At 38.8% G+C, this 24,325-nt stretch overlaps 1 protein-coding gene across 2 annotated transcripts in view; it reads right to left on the minus strand.

The window, feature by feature from the left end:
* Positions 1–292: 292 nt before the first annotated feature.
* The window catches only part of uts2r (urotensin 2 receptor), a 56,810-nt gene continuing 32,777 nt past the window's right edge, over positions 293–24,325 (minus strand). Inside the window, exon 4 of one of the 2 annotated variants that reach the window (XM_019255570.2) lies at positions 293–473. The gene's annotated coding sequence lies outside the window, so the exon portion shown is untranslated. Of the gene's footprint in view, positions 474–7,874; positions 9,825–24,325 lie in introns of those variants that run through there. The other variant, XM_010748502.3, reaches the window with a different exon arrangement.

Below are 24,325 nucleotides of genomic sequence, written 5' to 3' on the forward strand. Positions count from 1 at the left end.
AGTCAGCTTTTGCATAAGTTTTACAGTTTTGAAAACAGCCTGTGATTGTGAAAGTATATATGTATATGAGACTACTGTAAATCATTCCTTACACAAAGGGTGCTAACTGGATAATAGCGATGAATTCAGATGTTATGAAACTTGTGCCAAGTTGAACAACTGTTCCTCCTCAAGTTCAGCTCGACCATCTGCAAATCATTTTAGCACAGATGAGTTATTTTATATCTGTCATGATAACACAGGAACTGACCCAAAATACAGGCTCAGACAAAGGTTGGCAACAGAAGGGGATTTATTCGTGACGTGGGAAGAAAGGGGAAGGAGAGGGTCCGGCGATGAGGTGGAGGGAATCGCTGAGGTGAAGTAGTGGGTTGAATAGACGGTGGAGGCATGGAATGTGGGCTGTCCGGAGATGGTTGGTGGTGGTTGGAGAGCAGGCATGTATATGGCAGGAGGTGATGATGGTGGTGGACCTGTGCACGAGAGGATCAGAGGTTAGAAACAGGCTAGGAAACCAACAGGAAACACAAAAAACAATAGTTAAGGAGGTCCGAACGAAGACTACGACACTAGCTGAACAAACGATCTGACAAAGCATGGGAGGAAGGCCAGGGTTACTTGCAAAAGTGCCACGCCCACAACACACAAACACAGAGACTAACAAAGAGAGACTGACAAGTAAACACAAGAAAAACAAGGATGGGGAAACAAGGGGGAACACAGGGAATCAACAGTCACGACTGCCATCGTGACAATCTCAAAGGTAAATACACTTAAAGTGTGCCTCTGCACAAGAGTGAAGCTTTATTCTGAAACATTTGTTTTTCTTTGTGTTTTGTCTATCAGCCATTTACATTATGTGATCCAATTAGTTGTGTTTGTACCTGTATTTACAAGGTCATGGCTTTGCCTTGTTTTCATCGATCTGCATTTGTTATCAAGGCAACCATAGGGATTTATCCGTAGACTGACAGAATGCTGCTCAGTGCCAGAGAACCCGCCCCCCTTTGTTTAATTGCCTAAAGTAAAGAGTGCCCAGAAGCAAAAAGATAGATAGAGTATCAAATATTTGGATTTTTAAAATACAGCATTTTTATTCTCTGACTCCAGTTCATATCTCCATGACCACACTGTTCTCTCCACCTCTTCTCTTTATATGTAATCGTTGTTATCTGACAAGGGCAGGCAATATTTGAAGATCACAAACCACTTGTATTTGCTTGCAGCCATCTGTGTGCTAAGTACATAAAAGGAGATAAGACTGTATCCTTAGGAGCGCCCGATTCAGAGAGGATGATGTCAGAAACATTATTTTTCAGTCTGACATTCTGAGGTGAAGAGATAAGATAATCTTGGACTGAACTGGGTGCACAACTGTGGAGGTAAACAGGATTTCCAGGAGTATTTAACAAGCCCTCACTGACTTCCGGAGTATCTTCCTGTTGCCATCTGAAGTGATGTAGTCTGAATACTCAGGTGGTCCAAGGTAATCCTTCAAAGTCTGAGGTACGGCATGAATAACAAGACAAAATAGTGTTTTTTATGACTGTTGATATTGTGCATCATAAATCATTAGGTATGTTTATGAGTGTAGTGATGAAGCATTATGAATAGATTATAAGTCACTATGAATGCCCTCATAATGTGTTATAGTTGCAGACTTAAAAGTTTCTAGTTCTTTAGCTGCTAAATGCTCCAGCATGTTCAGTAGCCAGTTGCCAACTTGTGATTTGTTATAATGTGTTTGCCTGGAGTGGTGCAGGAGATAAGAAGTGCAGAAGACACTTGTCTGGGGAAGGAGGGTAGTGGACAAACAAGAACATAAAACAAAGTGACAAAATAATCAGATCAAAAACAAGTAAATCATGAGTGCACCCTTAAAAGCATTATTCAGTTTTAGTGTTTTATGTAACAAATTCCAAACATTAGCAGCAGCACACTGGAATGACAACAAACCAAAGTATGACCTGGATTTAGCTATCTTTACTCTAATGTGAGGAAATAGCTGTGTATTTCACTTGGCCACCACTAGTAGCTGCACTGAGTGTCCAAGAAGAGTTTTATAAATAAGTGTAAACTATGTTATGACGAGTATGTAAGAAATACAGAAGCCAGTGGTGTGTATTGAAGGGGGCATTCGTAGCAGATCGAATAGCAGAATGATAAATTCTATTGAGCTTTCCAAGTCTTCCTTTCTAAGCCAATCTATAAATTGTATCCACATAATCAAACAATAGAAGTATGGTTATTTCAACAATCTTGTGTTTGGCAGCAAAATACCTAAAAGGGGAATGATTTTTATGCAGCATGATGAGAGTAGGACAATCTCTCCAGATAAGTATTTGTAAAATGTTAGCTCTTCTATGAACGTTCCATCTTTACTGCTAATCTGTTTTAATGAAAGATTAAGCTGCAATTTTTAAGGAAGCTATCCTGAATTAATGCATACAACAAGATGCATAGAAGCTCGCATATAAATATATAAATGAAAATGGGCATAAGAAATATTCATAAAAAAGGAAAAGAGAGTGGGACTGAGTATTGAGCACAATACACATCGTCTTGATCTCACTGTTGTAAAAATATTGATTATATCTGCTTTAAAGGGCAACGCACATGAATTAACTTTTCTGCAAACATGCCAGCATTAGACAGCAAGCTCATTTTCAGTTGCAGTCTGAAAAAATAAGTAATATATAAATATAGTTTAAACAGCCTTGAATACCACTTGTTTTTGCTCTTTATTTAGTATTCCTTTTTTTTCCTCATGGGTTTTTGTCTAAAGCCTGATCTCCTGGCTGCTTGTGTTTCTTTGACTTCTTTTTAGTGATGTTCCGATGTAAAAAAAAAAAAAAAGTATTATTATCAATAGAAATAATGGTTCACTATAAAAATGCTTTCCTTTTTAGGTTTTTCATCCAAATTGCATATAGACAATAAAAGCCGCTGTTCAGACAGTTCAGTGTAACAAACTTGACTCACATCATCTTGATAGTAGCGACTGAAGGAAGAGCAGAGGACTTGACATTTGTTTTTCCCACCAGCCAAAGCCCCAAGGCTATGCTGTATGGATTACACAAGTATGCGGGAATAGATTATAGACCTGTGTTCGTGTTTTCTGGCCAGAAAAGTGCATCTGGTCATTTAAAGCTGCTCATTACATGAAGACAAAGATTTTCTCATCTCCTCTGGGGACGGGCAGACAATACCACTTATTGAAGTATAACATTGAGCTTTACTTACTTGTCTTCACTTTTAGGTTTATGAAAACTTGACTCTCAGTAGACATGGAGGTTAGACAGATAGAAAAAAAGTCTAATATTCATTAGTTTATTAATGCATTCATTAGTTATGATCTATTTTTGTGCTTTGGCTTGTAACAGATCTGATCAGCTGTGGACCCTTGTGACGCCAGTTAAGAGACTGCACTCAGCAAATAGAGAGAGGGAGAGCACTCAGCACTTTGTGCTGTAAAGTTGAGTACACTTTCCCTGATGTAAATTTAGCCAGAGCTGTGCATGCTTACACAGCTTTCCATATTCATTATTTTTTTTGCTCAAGTGGCTTTTGAGGTAGATTCTCGCCTGATCTAAATATACATATATTTTGGTGCCTCATGTTGATAATTAAGATAGCACAATCACATCAGACTATTTCAGGCTGCCCTGGCTAACGCTCATACTTTTAGATCAAATGTACAGTAAATAACGCTGCTCTCAGGGTCTCAAAGACTATATTTCAGTGACCCAGTTTCTACAACATATAGAGGATTGTGCTGCACAGCAGTGTCTGGCTTGATTCTGTGAGTGTGCACAGAGTTCGTAAATCCTTTTAGCTAACTGTTCCCTTAATGTCAATAAACACAACTGTGCACGGAAAAAATGTTCAAAAGATTTATATTTCCTCATGGTTACTACTTTGGCACTAAACAACAGACCTATTAATATTATAATATATATATATATATATAATATATATATAATATATATATATATATATAATATATATATATATATATATCTATAATGAATGAAACTTTGAATATATGGAGTGAACCTTGATATATTAATAATTCAGACTTCAATCAATATATTCAAGTTTCATTCAATATATTCAGACTTCATTCAATATATCAAAGTTTCATTCATATATTCAGAGTTTTCATTCAATATATTCAAGGTTTAATTTCCTGAACGGCATGCCATAATAATCATATATATATATATAATATATATATATATATATAGATATTTGTAGCTGCCTCAAAGCCAAAGGTGACTTCGAGTTCGTAAAAGGACACAGACAGTTCATTTCTTTTTGTGTTGGCCAAGTAACTGACTACAAACAATGCAGAGGTCATTATAAATGCAGCCCTATTTCTCATTCATGCTGACAAAAATGTGAAGGATATAAAGGAAGATCTAGAATTACTTGCAAAGTCAAATTGATCTGAATTCATGCTTTAAATGTTGGTGTGGATCCAAACGCTGTCTGGAGGTCACTTATGGGAGTTGGAGGAGTTTGTGTTGTTAGCGACACTGCAGTGTATAATGCTCCCAATGTGAATGCAGGTGGTGGCTTTATGTTTTTTCGGACTCCATGCACCACTAATGTTTTCATACCCAGAGTTCCTAAATTCACCTTAAACCAAGCACTAAATGCTGTTTTCAAGCCAGATCTTGCTGACCTTGCACTTACCCATAATAGATGGTGTTTAGATGATTAGATGAGATGAGACACCACATTGTTGCACACAAAACATTGCAGGTGTGCACCGTTTGCATTATCACTTCTTGATTCCAGATTTTTTTTTTTTTTGTAGTAACTGTAGTTAATGCAAAGTCACGTTGCCTTCACAATCCAATCAATTTTTAAAACCAAAATCATATTTAAGACATTTTAATGCCTTAAATTAATGTTATTTGGACTCTTTAAGACATTTTAATGCCTTAAATTAATGTTATTTGGACTCTTTAAGGACCCGCAGGAACCCTTGAGGAAGCACTTGACACAAAGTTAATGATGGTTTACATATACTCTTTATACTCATTTTCACACAGCAGAAAAATGAATGGCAAAGAATGCAGAGCACAAACAAATACAGCTCTGTTCTTAATGAGCTATTTATTTTGTACGATAATTGAGATTAATGCTTTGTCGTTTCTTGCTATATCATCTTCACTTCTCGTCACATCTCTCACAGTTTAGATTGTTGCGTTTAATACTCCCCGTATTAAACGCAATCTCCATCTCAGTTGTATTTTTCTTGTTAATCTGTGGTATTTTAATTCCCCTCCGGTCAGTGCTCTCCCCATCATCTCAGCAGGATACGTGATAATGAAGAATGCTCGTTTGGACCTTTTCTGTCACATCATTAGGGATGTTGAGCATGTTTCTTCAGATAACCTCTCTGTGGTCCAATGCAAAGTAGAAATTATGATTAACCCAATTAATTATAGAGATTAATATCTCTTCTGCCAAGGACACAGAGACACTGAGTCAAAGAGATCAAACTGTTTTTATTTATTTATTTATTTATTTTAATAACGGTGCACATAATTTACATCACTCATTGTTTTAAGTTGAGAATAACAGAATAACAGCATGAGTTTTGCACTGTAGCTCTAGGTGTTATGTCACCCACAGGGAGAATGCAATTAAAGATAAATACAACATCAGCCAAGGGCAGACAAACCCCCTCATAACTACACCAAGTGTCTGATCCCTTATTCTTTTTTATAGCTGTTTTTTTTAAAAACACAGTCTAATTAAGCAGGTGGGTGATTCACGCAGTGTACTAAAGAACATTGGCTATAAGTAAAACCACTAATAAGATGAATGTTCAGAGTGGCTGCGTTAGCATGCAGGATAAAAATCTGTTGTGAACACATGTGATTCACAGGTACCATGTTTGATTTTTACAGAATAAATCATACAAGCCGGCTGAAATAACCAGCCTGTGCTTTGAGTGACATTTATGAGAAACATGGCTGTAAGGGAAGCCTGATTTTCCTTCTTCCTCATCGGTAAATATTTTTAGGTTTGAGTGGGATTGAATTGACAGGAATTGGGTCTTAATGTAACCGCAGATGACATTACATTTGGAAGGAATAATGGAAATAGACTCAGACTTATAGCACCCAGCTCACTGAGAATCAACAACCATCTGCTGCATAGCCATCCCAAATGAAAGCGAAGCAAATCTTTCCCTTGATTTTTGCCCTAAACAGTCAGCGCACTGACTGTGCAGACATTCAACTAAGCCTCTGACTGATCTCACAACCATCCTGTTATTTCCCACCCAGCCTCTCTCTCATTTTTGAATTGGTGTAACTACACTTGAGAGGTTTGGCTAACATATTATAATTAAGTAAGTTCTGTAAACAAACTGCAGAAGGAAGGTGCTGATTTTGGTCCGTTATTAGGGTATTATCAAGTTACTCATACTCAACATTAAATTAAAATAACTCAATTATGTATGATAATGGCAGGGGTACTCAAGCGATTAAGTACTGTACTTCCATAAAATCAGAGGATTCGCAAGAGGCCTAGATATCCTATTAGCCCCAAACAGGGTGGAGATGAAAAAATAAATTAAATAAATGCCTGGAGAATGCATACTCCACACCCCTAGTTTGTAATCCCAGAAGAATTTGAAATCTTCAGGCCCATGCTGAGATAACCCTGATGAAATCATTTATTTTTTAGACTTTGAAAGCCTCCTCAAACAGAAGACATTACTTACAGTTTTCACAGGCTGCGCCGTACCGCTCACGACAAGTAGACTGATGTCGACGTATAAAGTTAGTGGGGTGTCCCTTCAATCACTGTATATTAATGAGCACACATTGAGTTCTGACAGAAGTTGTATGAATCCCTTTAAATGCAGATCATTTTAGTTCTGCTGAGGATTTTTCCGCAGACTGCTGAGTGGCACAGGTAGGAAATACAGAGTCTATCAATTCAAATCCACCTGTTATGAAACAGTACTCGCGGGCCTTGTCGTGAATAATAATGTGGACCTTACAAGGTGCAGAAAGTACAGTTTTACATATTCACAATGAAAGCAGAAAGTCAATCCCAAAGAAGTTTAAAGTGTTTAACTTACAAGCTTTACACTCCAGCTCACAAGCTTCAAATGCAAAGAATACGTCCCAGTGCTATCATACACCATTATTATAACGCTGCCTTGTCTCCGATTCAAACTAACCCACTGCTCAATCAAAGAGGTCTCAAACTTGCCCAACTTTGTGGTTAGCATGCAGTTGTATCTCAAACTAAATTGTTGTATTCATGACATGGGAGACTTGATCACAGGCTATGCAATCTGGTGTTCTCGTGTGTGCAGTGCACATGAGTACAAAGCCAGCCAGGCTACATCTTAAAAAAAAAACATGCTTTAGACCCAACGGTGTAAATTTCTTCTATTTTTTCAGTGCGTACAAAACCTCCCAAATCCAAGTACAAGATTTCTTTAGAGGATAGATTAGTTAAATATGCATCAGCTAGGCAATGGTTGCAGCTTGTCTCCTGCTGCTTTGGGATTTCAATCAATGGAGATGTAACAGCTTGGATCCTACCTGCCAATCTACTCACACTCTTTGTGTCCTGTCTTGTATTAGAATTGAAGCCATACCGTGATCAACTGGCCTGAGATGATAATAGAGGCCTCCGAGGAGACGCACAAGATAAGACACACAAAAAGCACTTGTGGCTTTTCAGTGATTTGTTATGTTTGATAGCATTGCACAGTAGCATTAAATAGCAGTATTGACATGCAAAAATATCTGTAAACAGATGAAAAATACATCAGCAGCAACATCTTTACAGGAGAAAACCATTTTCCTCAGCCATATATTAAATTTGAATTAGTCTTTTTTTTTTTTTTTTTTTTTTTTACAATGTACTTTCAGTTCAAAGCAAGGTTGTGATGTTTTCAAGGATTGAAGGAACACCTTGTTTTGCAGGATAAGGCTGTGTTTCTCTTTACTTCCATTCCCAAGTCAAGAAAATCACCTGAGAAGACCAAAACCAACAGTTTCTTTTGCTGACTTTTGCTCTAAACTTTGCTGATTTTTGTTGTCAATGATCAGTCAGTGTAGAGAAAGTGCACAGGAGTCTTATGCTGAATGGTTTATTGCAGTCTGGCCAAGGAGAATGGAGATTTATCAATATGCTTGTCAAGACATGATGCAAACTCAATTTTAAATAAAATGCATCTACATTATAAGGTATTTGCCAATTCGTCATTAGTCTAGAAACGTTGGTTACCATAGTAATGATCAAAATAGCACCTTCTTTCATAAACACAAACATACAGCTGCTCTGTATCTCAAGAAGAAGTCAGTGTCCCAATAACAAACTAAGATTTAACACTATCCCACAGTGACTTCAAGACATATGCTTGACCCTGTGTAACCTTTATATGGCGTGCTAGAATAAAAAAAGAAAAGAAAAAGAAAATCCCCTCACAACTTTCTGGCTTTTTGTGTAGCTCCATCATCAGGGCAAAATTGGATTGGAAAATTTGGTTTATGACCAAAGTACTTTTTCATAATTATGAATCCCACTGCTTTTCTTGGCAAGACATTCAGTGACTAGGCTGGTCCAGGCGTCCATACTTGTCAGGTGACGTAGTAAAGAGCGACAAATTCCATGTTTGGGGAAGAACTTGAGTTGAATAAATGGGTTACACATGGAACTTTCTCCTGGGAAACTGGAGTTCAACTTCCCTGTGAGACAATTTTTAGTTTGTTGACTTATCTTTAGTAAGTTTGGGCAACAAAACTACTTAAATAAATTTCAGAAAATATCATGGGGTGAGTCAAAATAGACCTTTTCACAACATTGACATTTTGTGAGCATGTATGCATGCTGGCATTTAGCTGCCTGAGTACAATCTTACAGAGCTGTTAGCATGGCTGTTGACTGTCATGTTAGTTTTGGTCTTCTTTTTGGAGATTTATTGAAAAAATATGTCCAACTTCATTGGGCGTTCAGACCGAAAACAGCACTGTTAAAAATGGAAGGGCTGCAGAAATATGGTATTCTCGTCACTAATAATCTTCGAGAAATGCACTTTTGCATATATAGATGATTATTTAAACATTTTCTGGAGACATGGTGGTCCCATTAGACGACTGCGGGGGGTGGTGGGGGTGGGCCTGCAACACTGTTTTCTGTCTGAACACTGCCTCACTGTTTAAAACATGAACATTCCAGATGTCCTCTAAAAGCAGTCATATTGCTACAGCTACAGTCATGGAATAAAAAAAACATCACAAGCCAGATTATTTTTCACTTCAGCTTGACTGATGTTACAACATTGTTTCCTTTTTTTTTTTTGTTGTGTAAATCAAACCACTGATGCTTCGATAAAGTTGCCCTCACCTGTGCTTCAGCAGCATTACTCTCCTGTTGCCAACTTTTCTCCATCACTAAGAAATACCAGTTTCAAAGACAGTTTCAGGGACAGAGGGTAAACATAAGAGAAAGAATAAAAGTTGAAAAGTCTCTGTTTTATGTAAGACGGTGATCATTCTCCTCATGCCACAGGAAGTTCTGGGAGTGACAAATATATACAGACATGAGGGTGTCCACTTCATATGAGGGTGTCCACATCTGCTTCTCATTCAGCTCCTGCTGGTGCTCATACAATGCTATCGTGTCCACACATATTGAACTGCAAATACAAAGATAACGTCAATCTTCATCATCTTTCGTAGCCGTGGTGATGAGGAGGTCAAGGTCTGCTGTTTGTTTCACCTCCAACAGGTTCTTCCTGTCCTATCTTCTTCATCCTCAGCAAGCACAGCATGTCATATCTGTAGCAGGGAGATGTAAGACAAGCTATTAATACTGTGGTTGTAAATCCTCTGAACACACACACACACACACGCACACACTCCTCACTGTTTGCATTACATGTTCTCTTTGGAAACAGAATGCAGATAAAAATAGCAGAGAAGCAGTTCTGGGTTCCTGTGTGCATTCAGAAAGGTAGGCAAAGCTTTTTTGGATTACAAACACACACATACACACACAAACGAATCAAACTGAAAGAAATAATTATATCATGATTTAGACAGCATAGTTAACAGGATTGCCTCGCAGAATCAGATTAGCTGTGAACGGTGTCTATGCTGTCTTCAGTTCCACTGCCATTATCCCTCAGGTGTCACTTTCGCACCAAAGTACAGTTTATCCTCATGCATTATGTATAATCACATCAGGAAAAAACAGGTTTCTCCGGGATGGATGGAAATTTTGAGTAGTATTCTTTCCTCTCAAACTCAGAGATGCCATGGATTTTTTCACAGAAGAAATATCTGCTGTCTTTCCCTCAAAGTTTGAACTGAAAACACTGAACCACAGTCATTTGGCTTCCAGAGACTGGGCTGAAAAGAACAAGAAATCTGTGATTCATGAAGTGCTTGTCAGATGGTCAAACACTGTCTGAAATCCCCCGAGATGGGTAAACTAGTCAGTCTCCTGATTAAACAACAAAGCCTCCGGATTTTAGATAGAGAATAAATGTAGTTAGTAACAGTTACAGTTCTTGACTGCAGGGAAATACATAATAATAATAAGACTGTGCTCCACTCCATAATTATGTATATGATAATTGTGCTCTATATGACCTTGGACGCAGTCAGAGGTATAAATGCTCATAAATCTTTTGTGATTTATTTTAGTACCTTCTAAGCTTCAAAACACAACAAGAACTCACATTCAGGTATAGTCATGAGCTGAAAAGCTTATTAGTTTTTAATTAAATACTTAGTTGCATTATAAAAACTCAAACTGTCTGTCAGACCACCTTGGCCATGCAGGTGTTAACAGCTCCTGGCCTCTTATCTCTCTTCTCCACACCGGCCTGCTCAATTCTCTCCTGACTTAGAAGACTACCTGTCTTCTAAGACATGGTGGACGTGTAGTATCTGCACTTGTTTCAAGGCATCATGCTCATTTCAGAGGTTCTTTTCCTTTATGAGAAAATAAAATGTTGCATTAGATTGTGCTACATTGCTACTTAATGGAAATAGTTTGCTACATACATTTTGTAAATAGCTATGCCACCCAAAAGCTACTGGGAAATGTAGTTAATGTAGTAGTGTTGCAAAATGTGGCATCACTACTCATAAAATACAACCAAGTACAACACTATAAAGGTCTTATTTAGACCTTACATGTGAAGAGTTGTCATGCCTGTATATACAGACGTGCCTCATGACCCCTAATCCACCAGTGGATAACATATCTGCATGACCTTTTGCCTCATCTCGATGTGTATGGAGATGCAATACTAGCAATAGTATAAAGAGTGACTATGCCCATGTTTGCAGCATTGCTCAAACAACCAAACCAATAGTCAGTGGTCAAAGTTGATTTTACTGACCTGACCAAGCAGTATGGTGTGTGTATTACATGCATTAGCATGACCGAACAAGTTTGTTTGAGGCATACCCTCCTTTATTCTTAGTGTTCAGTATCCTATCTGAAAATGTCTTCTCACAGCCCACTTTTGTACAACTCAATTTGCATATTACAACTCTCCTTGGGCTTCAAATCAAATGGAAGTGGGTCAGATGCAAATTCATTCATTCAGTGACTATTCATGTGGTTCACAAGATTTATCCCAACCATACAAATGGCAAATAAATAATCCACTAGATTTGATATACACAGATCTAATTATAGCAAGAGTTCAGTCTCACATCAGCCATCACAAATCTCACAAAAACTAACAGCATATTAATCACATAACTTTTATGTAATATGTTGTTCAGGGAACTATGAGTACTATGAGATGACACGTGACTGATGATTTTCTTTTTTCTCTACTCTCATTGTGCTTCAAATCTTCTCCAGGCTGAATAAAGGCCTCTATAATCGGCTCAAATATTATCATCTCGTACTTTTTTACTCTCCAACCAAAGAACTGGGACATATGGCTGCCTCGCTCTCACAGAGAGTGCGAGTGAGATGAAATCTGAATGCAATAAAGGAAAACCTCAAACATGAATTAATGTGCTGCATGTTGAAGAGGTTTCATTAATTAACGCCGTAGTTTCTGTATGAGAAAGTATGAGAATATAATCAGCACTTTGGCCGAGGAGAATACAAAGAAAATGCTGATCATCATTTTCAAACCTATGCCATTCATCTGAATAATAATATCAGTACCTTTTGATATGGAAAAGTTTAATATGGGTCATTTAATTGTATTGCTTTATTAACATCATCATCATCTCTGAGATTACAAAAATGAAATAAAGTCTGTTTTTTGATGAAATGATGAATTGCAAAGATCAATTGGGAAATACGTCACAAAGTACTAATGAGATGGTACATATTATTAAGTATTCTGCATCAAATTTCTGTCTCTACTTCCCTCAGTGTTGTTCTATATTGCGTCACACTTTCATGTCTGTACTCTGAATACAGTATGTGGCAGCAGACTGGAAATAGTAGGAAACATCTACCCTGGTTCTGTGCAAAAGTAACAAAAGCCGCCTACTGGCACCTCCAAAGCTCTACTAATTAACGAGTTCTGTTTGTTTAATCCAGTGTTTCTCAATCCTGGTCCTCGGGGGCCGCTGCCCTGCATGTTTTAGATGTTTCCTGCTCCACCACACCTGATTCAAATGAGTGGCTCGTTATCAGGCCACTGCAGAGCTTGATGACGAGCTGATCATGTGAATCAGGTGTGGTGGAGCAGGAAACATCTAAAACATGCAGGGCAGCGGCCCCCGAGGACCAGGATTGAGAAACACTGGTTTAATCTGTGCTAAAACAGAAGTGTAAAAGTGACAAGTTGGTGTTTTACAGGTGGTTATGTGCCAGGAGATTTCTTGGCTCAGAATTGCAAGGTAGGAAGTTACTGTCAATGGCCAAGACATAGTTTGGCGTACTGGTCATGGATGTATTAAAAGAGCTCCAGCTGATACGAGGTATTGAAGTATGTCTTCAGGGCTTTTTCTGCCAATGGCAGGGAGGCTTTAGGACATCAGGTGATGTGTTTCTCCCTCAAGACCAGGGTTCATGTCCGATTTTGTCCTACAATAAGATAACACTTACTTCTGGTTCAGACTTCAATGTTGTCCTATTGTTTTAAGACTTTTTAGGTTGACTTTTCAGTTGCAGTTTGGTTTCAAAACTACCTGTCATGTGGAGGCTGTTGTTTTTTCCTCCCCTTGTGATTCTGTCCGTCTCGTCTGACTCCCTCTGTGAGTGTGTTTCTGGGTGAAGCCTCCGGTTTCCCTCTCACCTGGCAGATCACCCCAACCTCCAAAAGACTGGCTCTACCTCTCAGACACCAACAGATTGTTCGCTCTCCCTAGTGGTAGCTAGGCCAACTCTTGTGTGGAAACTGCTCCCATTGTGCTCCAGGAAAAAACCTCCCTGCTCTTTACCTGCCATGTCCAGCTCTGCTACGTCTTCTCGCCTGCACTTTGGATATCTGCCACCACTAGCTCTGCACTACCCCGGACACCTCGTCACTGGATTTCCCACTCACCTGCACATTCTCCCTTTGTGAACTCAATAAACTGTTTAACTGATTTAGTCCTCTGCCTTGTGTTTGGATCTTAAGTCCACTGTCATTCACCTAAACAAAAATTAGGAAACCATCGTGGTTTGGGTTAAAATAGACCCTTCACAACATTTACCATGTGACTCTTCATCAGAAATCTAATCCATTTCATTGTCTTGATGGTGGTAATGGACTTTCAACTTACATGTGTAATAAAGTGTGTACATGTGTGTACTCGAGAGTGTGTGTTGTGCATGTGCAGATGCTGTTTGAAGTGATGCTCACGTCACTCTTTCCACATTCAATTTACGGCACCCTTTCACTGGAACATCCAGCATCAGCCTACTTTGTAAATGTGAGAGCTCTATCATTAAATTATACAGAATACACACACACAGAAAAACAAACACACACACCAAACCTGGCACACAACGGGGGCACTTAAAGACTTTTTCCACTATACAGTGCTGTTGCGGTTGGCATGAAAAATGCTGATAGAGATAATCTACACACACTGTTTCATTCAGCTTCCCACTTGTTCTTTGACTTTCTCTCTTTCCTAATCAAATTTCTGTGTTGTCAAACACACCCTGCTGCAATCAGAGCTACAAGTTCACATATTTGGACTCAAAGATTAGATTACTTCAATGATTAAATCTAACACTGATGTAATTTACGGCAAACCTTTTATGGCAAACTTTTGGAGGAAGGCTGCTGTGTTCGATCTGTGTTTGAATATTTTGAATTCTCCACTTGCAAAAATCAACTTTCCCACCATCACTTTGTTGTGATGGTGCATGGTGGATGGAAGAGCTTCACCATTTGTTCAGAAAAACACAGCCGAGAACAATCTGCAATATATGTCTTTTGCCCACAGTCACATTAAACACAGAGTGTTGTTTACTCGTCCTGGGGGATCACGAGGCATTCCCAGGTGGGCTATATAGTCCCTCCAGTGGATTCTGGGTCAGCCCAGGGGTCTTCTACTAGTTGGACGTGCCCAGAAAACCTCCAAAGGAAGGTGCCCAGGAGGCATCCTAACTACCTCAGCAGTGGCTCTATTTCAAGCTCCCAATGGATGTCTGAGCTCCTTACTCTATCTCTAAGGCTGAGCCCAGCCATCCAGCATGGGTAACTCATGTAGCTGCTTACATCTGCGATCTCATTCATTTGGTCACTACCCAAAGCTCATGACCATAGGTGACAGTTGGAATGTAGATAGACTGGAAAATCAAGAGCTTTGCCTTCAGGTTCAGCTGCTGGGGAACACCATGGTTCAGGATCACCAAGGGAATGAGGCCGCACTAATCCATGCTCCATTTTCCCATCACCTGTGAACAAGACCCAGAGGTACTTGAACTCCTTTGCTTGGGACAAATAAATAACTCCCAACCCAAAGGGAGCATTCCACCATTTCCCAGCAGAGAACCAAGACAAATGAAAATATATTTTGTTAGATCATGTATGTAGGATAAATAGAAGGATAGCTTTGGATAAATAACATGAGTTTTGATTCAGGGATAGATGATAAGCTTTGTGATCTCTCATCCTAATGAAAACATCGGACAGTGACGATATACCGTATATTGTTACAATACTGGATGAGCCAAAATTTCAAATGATTATGTAAAACCAGAAAGAGCTTGTTTCGGACAGAGAATGACTTAGAATAGGCTGCAAAGGGCCATTAAAGACTGACAAGCATTTATTTAAAGAAGTGAATCATTCAAAGCTACTCGAGTGGAAACCCAGAACAAAACAATAGAGCTGTAAATGAACATAATAGGTTCCTTTAAAAATGTGCTACGGCATGACTCAGTATTTGCAACCAGCCATGTACTAATTAACAGTGAACCAGCTGAATGTTTACACAGGTAGACAAAGTCACCATTGGCTCATGAGATGAAAAACTAATGTGAGTGATTTGTTTGTTCAGTCGGACTTCATTAGTTAGTTTATTTAGTGTATGGTTCATTAGCTGACGTAAACAAATTCATGGTTGTACAGCTCACTTATTTGAATCACTTGGTATCAAAACACCTACAAAGGTTACTGACTGCACTGCTTCTGTTCTAGTGTTTTCATTTTCCTACACAGGATATGAATGCTCATCTTATCTTAGTCAAATTAATATTACAATATAATAATTTAATTCAGCACTGTCTGGAAATATTTAGGTATTTAAAAGTCTGGGTGCTTAGTTTTAAACTTTATGCAGTCCAGTCAGAGATAAGGACCTCTCAAACAGAGTAATTTCGTTGTGTGCATTTGAGCACTTCAGGGTCCAAATCCTCAAAACTTGGTTCATTCTTTCAATTAAATTGGAGGAGAGCGTCTGAAATCAGACACCGTTTTCAAAATGTTCATAACGTTTATTGTCAATAAATACATTTCACACTTTATCATTTGATTATTTTTGTTCTTTTTTGACAAATCCATATAGGAAAATAAGATTAAGGTTGATTAAAGCGACAATCAGAGGAAAACCTGCACAGCTCCACGCTCGGGTCCTGTTGACGACACACACACACACACACACACACACACACACTGACAGAGGACATTGATTTCCGTCACATCACATCAGTGATGATGTCAGCACCCTGTGGTGAACTAAACCCACGTCATTGAGTATTGTATAAACAAGTACAAGTCAACTTGGTTTAACCTAAAAAAACTTAATTTGGATGAATTTTCAAAACCCTAAATTACATTCAGTATAATATTTTCATGTCCAGTGCTAACATTTCTAAAATTCTTACTTCATATTGTATAATTAAGGTTGGGAAAACCTTTTAAGATATGGTCATGGTTTGTCAACTAAACACTTGGATACGTTTAAGGACCTCAGCACCTGCCAACTGCCTCCCTCTCTACATAGGACATCCTGCATCGCCCCTGAACATTGCAGTTGGTCATAAATCACGAAGAGCAGAATCATCTAATATAAATGTACTGTATCATGATAATGGGTTGCACAGGCATGCACACATAAAGCCCTCAAAATAGCACATTAGAATATGGACTGTAGACTTTTGACCTCCACTTTTGACAAAGCAAGCTTAGTGCCACTGACACTCGGCCCGCTGTAACTTTTGTCCCACTTGGTAAAAGTTCATGGCAAACCTGAAACCTGTGTTACGTCATGGAAATAGATCGTGGTGCTGTTTTTTACACACGTAGGCCAGTGTTAGAGTAGCAAGGAACTGAACCATCTCATAATGCGTGACATCTAAGCTTTTTATTCAGCTTGAGAATTTTGGAATACAACATTTCACTTCCAATTTAAGGTACAGTCATGTCACTGCGGTGATGTATTGCTGGTTGTGACTCTTTGCTAAAGGCCCTCAAAACATATTCTCTCAATTAGTTCCTTACTATGAACAATGGGAAAACACAATGTTCTGCCAACTGGTCGTGTCTGTGTTCTTCTTACAAGGCGACATCAAGCATTTCTTCGTGCCACTCAGAATCATATTTATTTATTCGAATCAAAACGTGTTGACAGTTGTTGGATTGGCTGATGTTGTGAGAACTGTCAATTAAATGTGATCAAACCCAAACCCAAGAGAGTTTTTTAGCCATGCTAGCGGTGTGGGCTTGTACACCATTTTGGTCCAGACTGAAATATTGTACCAACTTGGAAAGATTCTCATGAAATTAGACTTGCATAGACTTTGCTGATCCCTTCATCTTTCATCTTGTGCCATCATCAGGTTCATATTTTTTTTGCTATCTTAGCACTCTCAGCTTTTATTTGTGTTTAGTGCTAATTATCAAATGTTAGCATGCTAGCTTACTAACATGGTGCACATGGTAAACATTACCTGCTAAACATCAGTATATTAGCATTGTCATTTGTTAGCATGCAGTTTTTAGCATTTAGCTCACACTAGTGTGGCTGTGCATTGTTGAGTGATAACCTTGTAAAGGTCCAGTGTGTTTAGGATTTACTGGTATCAAGCAGTGAGGCTGCAGATTGCAACCTCCTCGCTACACCCTGTCCTTCCTATCTTGTAGGAAAACCAACTGCACAATGTAAAAAGCCTTCCTCCCTGTGTTTAGTTTGTCTGTTGTGGGCTACTGTAGAAATATGGTGGTTCAACAGACTCTTTGGAAGAGGACTTCAGGCAAGGCAACATAACTATTTTTATTTTGAGGCGATTACACACTGATGAAACTTTGAAAGTTAGAAAAATTAATATAGTTCATTTTTGCCAATCCTCTTAAATGTTAAACACTTCTCTAAACTTTAACAACTTAACTTTGATTTGAACTTTTTGACTCTTGTTTATTTAGGAATTGGAACAGAGGGATTTGAGGTCAGTTTTGGCTTTGGCGTCCTGGATGAATGGATGGACAGCTTTGCTGGCTCACAGCCTCGGCTCAGGAACACAAGCTTTAAAATGCCCCCCCGCCGACTTTTCTTTGTAGCATGATATCTCACTCTGTTCACAGCCCACTAGGCAAAAAAAGAAAGAAGGATGAACTTCTCACTTACTTTATCAACAGTAAGTGGGACATGAATGTTGGGGCTATTTGATGATAGCGTGCATACACAGGGCTATAATAGTATATTCATGTGTGCTTATCCTCCTAGTGGCTGTATCATTTAAGCAAGTTTCACAGCTTTGAGGGGCTGAAGTTGCTGACTGTCCTCCTTGTGTCTAATGCTTGCAGCGATAGAGTCGAGTTCTTTTTGCTGTTTGAATAGCAGTGAGCAGAAAATAGAAACCTGAATGACTCTGCTCCTCTAGGCCTCAGTCCAGCTGTTCATTGACCACCTGTTGACGTGCCACTGCTATGCATTTGGCTGCACGCCCAACCATTGATGTCTCTCTGTCATTAACCCCTCTCAGTTTTGCCACTGTCCTGTTCCACTGGACCTCCCTGGCTTTTGCACTGGCAGCCAAACCACTTCATGGCCCACTTGGCAGCATCAGTCAGGGGCAGCGAGGTGCATATTTGTCCCTCTTTGCCAAGTCCTCATCATCAAGGGCTCATCAGAGACTGCGAGTGGATCTCAAGAAGCACCCTCAGCATACGTGCTTCCTACATGCTCTAAAGGCTATTATTATTTAGATGTTGGAAGAAACTTTTAGCTACCAAAGATTCAGTAATTCTGACTGCAAACTGAAGCATGTTAGCAACAGCGAGGTATAAATCTTCTCCCCGGCAGAGCTGGGAGAAAGATATACAGGGTAATTATTGTGATTATCAGAGTTGTTATGTTTTTCACAGGCCCTGGACCACATTCAACCTGGATGACAGCCAATTTAAATTTGAAAAAGATTACTGCATTTTTGGATGAAAAATGCTCAGAAAACTTAAATAGTGTCTGTGTGTGTTTGGGGCCTGGATGTAATATTGGCTGAATCTCTGGGTAGAGAATATGCTAAAAGTGGAGTTTGTGTTCCAGTGTGTGCACCGTGATGGCTTGTGAGTCAGTGGTGCTGGTTCTCTGTCGGTTACGGCTCCTGCTTCTCGCTCGCTCCCTGTCTGGCAGGACATACAGACCCTGGCTTATCCCGCCTGGCTTAACACACAACACACTGGCTGCTTCTTATCTTCAGCTTGCAGCACCACAGACCTCATCCACACATGCAATTACACCAATGCACACAGACCACTAATAAGGGACAGTATGTCGATATTGTGTGTGCACACATGTGCCTCTGCTTACATGTGCTTTTCAAATTATCGGCAACGTCAAATAGCTAGGATCATAATATGACCAGATACCGACAGCAAATGTGTAATTTCAATTTTAATTTTATGAATTTGAAATGTAAGCAATATAAAATGTCTCACTCCTGGAACATGCTGATATGTAAAATGTTTTCTAATTCTTTTCGGCATGTCACTCATAGTCCATTTAAAACCACCGAAGGAAAGTCACAGGTTCATGTGTCAGTGTCTCTGCTGTAGGAGAGTCCGCTATTCCCACGCTGGATTCAGATTGTTAGGTAAGACAGGCAAGAATTCAGAAGAGATGAATTTAGCTATTGTTTGCAGTTTATCTCATTGATATCAGCTTCATTGTTCGCTCATCTAAGTAAGTATCTATCTATCTATCTATCTATCTATCTATCTATCTATCTATCTATCTATCTATCTATCTATCTATCTATCTATCTATCTATCTATCTATCTGTTCATAGCTGTGTTGTTTCCATGGTTATCACATGTAGAGCATTTACTCGCAGAGAGATCGCGGATCCGGGTGGGTACACAGGTGGAGAGTCGCTGCCTGTCTTACTGTTACCACAGTAACCACATTTATATTCCAAATCACCCAGGACTGACTCTAAAGAATTAGGACTTTAACTAGTTACCACAGGATAGGTATGTCACAGGAAGTTTTCTTTGCTGAACGATTTGGCCATTAAATGCACACAAAGCATTATTATCTTCATTTGGTTGCTAGGTTAAATGTCCCCATGCAAGGACTGATGGGAAAAATGCATGAGTGATGTCAGACTTTAAAAGCTTTGTAGTAAAGTTGGCTAAATAGCATTAAACAAATGGATGATGTGTTGATTTTAGGAGCAGGCTTGTTGCATACATTATAATTTATATGTGTTATAATTACAGAATATGAGAAGTGAGATATGCTCTGTGAAAATAAACAAATTCTATTAAAGTATAACTGCTGATTAGCATCCCATATTCATTTGTTCTTGACAGAAAGATATCTGCAGCAGGGTGTAGCAGAGCCAGTGACACTAAAACACTGAACAAACTGATTAAGAAGGCTGGCTCTGTGAAGGAGACTGCTCTATAGCTGGTTGTTGAGAGAAGAATACTCTGTAAACTTCAAAATGGACAATGGACTAACCCTAAGGAAAAAAGGACCACTACAGACTCTTCTGTGACACTTCTCCAGTAGATATTTGCATAATGGATAAATAATACATAACTTGCACTGACTCCTTCTCTGAATAAGACTGAATGATGCACATTTTATAGCAAAAGCTATCATGCAGAGTTATATGTATGTTTTTTTTCTCATTTGTGTATTTTGCACAACGAGTTATCTGACTAATGCCAGTTTGTATTGTAATTCTAAGCAATATTTTTTCTCTGGTATTTACATATAAACAGTGTCGCTAATCGATCATTTCAGTTGTTAAACCATATCAGCCTAAATAATGCAGCTAAAATTGGTGCATATATTTTTGGTTTCTGTGTAATACGGAGTAGTGTTGCACCGTTCAGATGGCTGTGCTCCACTGTGAGCTGTTTATTTGTGTTACTTTGGTCTAAACTCTGTCTTCTTCTTCTGTCGTGTTTAGGAATGTCACACAGAGGTTATGGCTTTTTGTGCCAGTTTGAGATTTTCTCATGATACTCTATGTCACTAACTAGAGGGGCATTATAATGCACTTAGCTCCCTCTTCCATGAGCCCGAGCAGCTCCTATAAAAGCAGAGAAGATCAGAAGAACCTTTTTACATGTCTACATCTGCCTGGATGCTCTTACAGAGTGCCACATGGCTGAGGTTTTGTTCTACAGAACAAAGGGAGATTAGGAAAGACTGGTGGAAAAGCTTTCTTTAAAAGTAGGATAGAAAGAAAATTGTAATGATGCGTGCATCACAGGAAAAAGGGACAAAGAATAGAGTTGTTTCACTCGAGGGATAGTCGCACCAAGGGCACCCTTTGATCCTATGGCATATTTGTCACTTCATCAGACTCTGCCACATCACAGGAGCTCAACACATGTCTGCCTGTATACATTCAAGTTTGTTTTGGCTGTGCGTGTGCCTCAGTGCAGACGTGCAAGTCAAGTTTTTGTTGAGCCTAGCTCAACTGTTAATGGAGCTTTTCCTTTAGTTTAACTTGCTGTTCAGTTCAGACAATGTTCCTCTTTCTAAATAATTCAGTTCAATTTTATTTATATAGCTCCAAATCACAACAAAGGTTATCTCATGACACTTCATGAGATTCAAAAAACTTGCAAACTGTGTACAGTCAACTGTTTATTCTGTATACATATTTCATTTTTGATAGACCTCACTGTTTATACTGTAAATTCTCTCTATACTGCATACTACATTGCCATATTTATATTTATACTGATAATTCTGTTTATACTGTGCCATATTGCCATACTCATACTGTTAAGACTGTTGTTTCTGTTTATATTGTTCATTCTGTTCATACCGCCATATTTATACTATTTAGTACATCTTCAGATTTGACACTGTCTTTCTTTGGATGTCTTTTAGCTTGTATATATTTTTTTTATTTTTATTTATATATATATATTTTTTATGTCTTTTACTATATTTATATATTTCATGTTTATTTCAGTTTGTAGAGGGATAAAAGGGAAACACAATTTCAATTCTCCTTATGTCCTGTACATATGGCAGCATTGATAATAAAGTTGACTTGAACTTGAACTTGAACTTTCCATATACAGTAGAGCAAGTCCAGACCATAACCTTTATAATATTATTTACAGATATTCAACATTTTCGACATTGATTACAAGCACTTGGTGACGGTGGCAAAGAAAAACATCATATTAAGTCAAATTTAAACCACATGGAACACAAAAGCATTCTAGTGCAGTGCAATGTGTTTGCTTATTGTTTTAATCTTTATATGAAATGTTTACAGGTGACATGCTCAGACACAGTGTAAAAAAAGTAGCCAACAGGTAGAGAAGAGTTATAAAGTCAGAGGGATGACTCTGAAATACCAGATGCATGGCCATAGCTATCTAAAAAAGTACTTGTTGAGGCTGTAGCAGTATGACCTCTTTTTAAGTTGTGTATACGTTTTTACACATTCAACTTTTTGTTTGTATGTCAGTGTTATTTCTTGAATGTGTGAGCTTGAATGAAGCCTGGTTGCCAAAACAATTTACCTGTGATGGCACCCATCTGTCATTCAAAGCTGTCACGCTCTTAATTATACATTACTTTAAGCCTTAATATAATTTGAACAAGTGACTTCTATAAAAATCCACCCTCAGTACAGTTGTCATGAATGGAGAAATTAAGTAAACATGTTTATTTCTACTGTGAAATTGAACGTTTTAACATGGGGACATGGTGACCATTTGAGAAAAACTGCAGTTTTGGGTACTACTGTATCAGCTTAATTCCACAGCCAAGAAAGTTGCCATTTGATCTGGAATTGTATGTTTGGCTACCTGTCAAATGTAGTCCAATATTCACTCTCCTTTTAGCTCTATTTTTGGTCTCCACCGAACCCTGATTGTAATATCAGGCTCTAAATGCTCTACTGTGTACACTAGCAAGTCGCCAACTTTGTCTGTCCAGAGTTTAATGCTGGGTACAGTACGGTACAGCTTTTATGGCTGAGAGTGGTGGAAGTGAACCAAAGGGGTAAAGGTAGGGGCCACAAAAGCAACTGAGCTGAAAGAAACTCTAAAGCTCTGATGTAATGAGAGGAACTGAGCTGAATAATAATCCAATTAAATGTATCACTATGAGCAACCCAGTTCACATAGTACAAGTGCTTATGTAATTCATTGTTAATATAAATCTATTTTTATGTAGCTGCCTCGTGTTTCTGTTTAATTCATAGAGTGTCTGCAGGGGTCTGTTTTAATATGTGCAGAGCTGGATTAGCTAAATGTGGGTTAATGATCAATGCTGAAGGTATTTATTGCACTGTAAGGTTGTCTTCATAAAGCAATAGAAAAAGATGAAATGATCGCCCACAAAAACATCTTGGCGAGGACTATTTTGGTATAATTATGACATCATAACACTTGTTTTTTATTACTGATAACGTTAAAGTCTTGGACACTCAGCCTGTCTACTTTTCACTCACAATGTTACATGTGCACCAGCCTTCCACGTGAGCCATGTCCAGCCATGTCCTCTGTGTCTCCTGACACCTCTTCTCACACTCACTTCTTGTGGATTTTGAGACAGTCACGCACTAGGCAGTGAAGGGCTAAAACTGAGATTATCCCTTCCCTTTAAAGTCTCGGATAGGATATCATATTGAATCTCTCGACCTCTTAACAACCTTGTTTAAACGTAGGGGAGCGTTTGAAGGATTGCCATTGAGTGTCTATTCAGTCTGTCTCCACAGGGGAACACACTCTGTGTGGCTTTCTGCTTGACGTGCTTACAATGTCTTGATTTTTATGCATTCCCTGCCATTCGTCCTTGCTTCTCCCAAAGAAATATAGCCAAACCAAAATCACTAAAGCTGATCAAAGCAGACCAGCGGCGACGTCAATGTGGAAAACACAGGAGAGCCTTTTCTCCTCTTTTTGCCAGCAAACCCACGTTACCCCTCTTGTATTTTCTATTAACTGTTCTTTTTTTCCACACCTGTTGAACAACTGTTCATTGGCTTTCTGATTTCACTTTTGGAAGATCACAGGTTTGGTTTATTGGTTCTCTTTTATCCCCCCTCTCTTTCTTTGCTCTCTCTTCCTCGGTGTGTGTGTGTGTGCTGCCCACTTCATGGCTTTCCCCTTGGCTATTCGTGTCAAGGTGGAAGAATATAGCGCGGATATCTTTATATCCACGTGTCGCATTTCACTCGACCAAAAGCAAATGAGACTGCATGAGACTTGCCAGCACAGCACGACTACTTCAGACACCTTGATCTCCTTTCAGAACAAAACGGGCCTAATTTCTAGGAATCATCCTGATGTCAGCACCAACAAACTTGCAAATTGTCTTGATCACACGGTCTTGTAGTCATTTTTTATCAGCACTGTTTGATACTCTTGACAGCTGTGGAATGTTTTCCTCTGATCCTCAGAGACTGCAGACTAATGGATACTGATTGA

Source organism: Larimichthys crocea, chromosome XVI (assembly GCF_000972845.2).
Source record: "Larimichthys crocea isolate SSNF chromosome XVI, L_crocea_2.0, whole genome shotgun sequence".
Lineage (NCBI taxonomy): Eukaryota > Metazoa > Chordata > Actinopteri > Sciaenidae > Larimichthys > Larimichthys crocea.